Source organism: Bos javanicus, chromosome 4, assembly GCF_032452875.1.
Source record: "Bos javanicus breed banteng chromosome 4, ARS-OSU_banteng_1.0, whole genome shotgun sequence".
Classification (NCBI taxonomy): Eukaryota; Metazoa; Chordata; class Mammalia; order Artiodactyla; family Bovidae; genus Bos; species Bos javanicus.
The window spans coordinates 17756893-17758949 of NC_083871.1; the positions used below are offsets into that span (position 1 = coordinate 17756893).

The window sequence follows — 2057 nt, forward strand, 5'->3', positions numbered from 1 at the left end:
TATCTGACAGATTGTGTGATACAGTGGGGTGAAAGCGATTTACTAGGAGATGGGCAATATGGGCTGCCCTTTGGTACCTGGGACTTGCTACTTTTGTGACTGAGCAAATTCTATGGTTCCTGTGTTCTCTAGTTTTCACCCCTGGCAATGAAAGAGATCACTGTCTTGCTCTACCTTTTAGGTTCTTTGAAAGTTCATTGATAATGTGTGTGAAAGTACTTTCAAAAGGTGAAATATTTTAAAGTATTAGATTGGTACAAAAGTAATTGTGGTTTCAGATCATGAATTTTAAATCATTATAACAAAGCTCAAACACATCTTTATTAATCAAAATAGGAACCATTACAATCAACATATTTTTGCCAACAAGAAATAAGTTTGTTTATTCCTATAGCATAAAAATCCATACTTTGGGATTCCACAAACTCCTGGAAAGCATTTTTTGCCTCCTGCTGATGGTGAGAACATTCTCCCTGCCAAAAATTACCTAGATGCATGAAGAAGTGGGCCCTTTTTACTGATCAATGCCAGCTGTAGGCGTTGAAGTTTTCATTGCATCTCATCAATTTGCTGAGCAGACTTCTCAGATGTAATGATTTGACCAGGATTCAGAAAGATATGGGAGAAGGCAATGGCACCTCACTCCAGTACTCTTGCTTGGAAAATCCCATGGATGGAGGAGCCTGGTGTGCTGTAGTCCATGGGGTCGCTAGGAGTCAGACACGACTGAGCGACGTCCCTTTGACTTTTCACTTTCATGCATTGGAGAAGGAAATGGCAACCCACTCCAGTGTTCTTGCCTGGAGAATCCCAGGGACAGGGGAGACTGGTGGGCTACCATCTATGGGGTCACACAGAGTCGGACATGACTGACGTGCCTTAGCAGCAGCAGCAGCAGAAAGCTATAGTGGATTAAACTGGTAGCAGACCACCAAACAGTGACCACGACCTTTCTCTGGCATAACTCTGGCTTTGGGGAATGCGTTGGAGCTTCCTGTCAGTCCAACCACTGAGTTGGTCATCACTGGTTATCATACAAAATCCACTTTTCATCACACATCACAATCCGATTGAGAAATGGTTCATAGTTGTTATATAGAATAAGAGAAGATGACACTTTGAAAATGGTGAATTTTTGATTTCCAGTCAGCTCATGAGGCACCCACTCATTGAGCTTTTCATCTTTCCAATTTGCTTCAAATGTCAAACAACTGTAGAGTGGTTGATGTTGAGTTCTTCAGCATCTTTTCCTGTAGTTTTAAGAGGATCGGCTTCAATGATGCTCTCAATTGGTCGTTGTGAACTTCGGATGGCCAGTCATTATGCTCCTCATCTTTGCAAAATTTCTTGAAGCACCACTGCACTGCATGTTCATTAGCAGTTTCTGGGCCAAATGCATTGTTGATGTTGAGAGCTGCCTCCATCGCTTTACAACCCATTTTGAACTCTAACAAACAAACAAAAATTGCTCGAATTTATTTTTTGTCTAACATCATTTCTACAGGCTAAAATAAAATAAAATAAACAGCAAGTAATAAGTCATTAGCAAAAAAACTTAAAGCAAGTAATGTACATTAAATGATGTATAACATAACCACATTTAAGAATGTATTCCGATATCAAACAGCATAGTTCAACAATGCGAAACCATAATTCCTTTTGAACCAACTTAATATTATCTTTATGATGTATTCCTATCTATATACCACTACGGAATCAGCTTTTTTCCCCCTCTCCATCAAAAAAAAAAAAAAAAAAAAATCACTCCCCATTTTGAAAAAATATAAGCAATTAAAACTCCTCTTCCTGGTCTCCACAATTCCAGACTCTCTCTACTTTTATCTGATGATTTTTAGAGGGTTAGATTTTGTACCAAATATCTCATGACACTCTAACAAATCTCAAATGATAGTGTCACCAAAAAAGAAAGTGAAAGTGAAGTCACTCAGTCATGTCCAACTCTCTGTGATCCCATGGGCTGTAGCCCACCAGGCTCCTCCATCCATGGGATTTTCCAGGCAAGAGTACTGGAGTGGGTTGCCATTTCCTTCTCTAGG

At 39.7% G+C, this 2057-nt stretch overlaps 1 pseudogene; it reads right to left on the minus strand.

Moving 5' to 3' along the window:
* Positions 1-323: 323 nt before the first annotated feature.
* On the minus strand, positions 324-1496 carry LOC133246777 (histone-lysine N-methyltransferase SETMAR-like; annotated as a pseudogene).
* Positions 1497-2057: the final 561 nt, after the last annotated feature.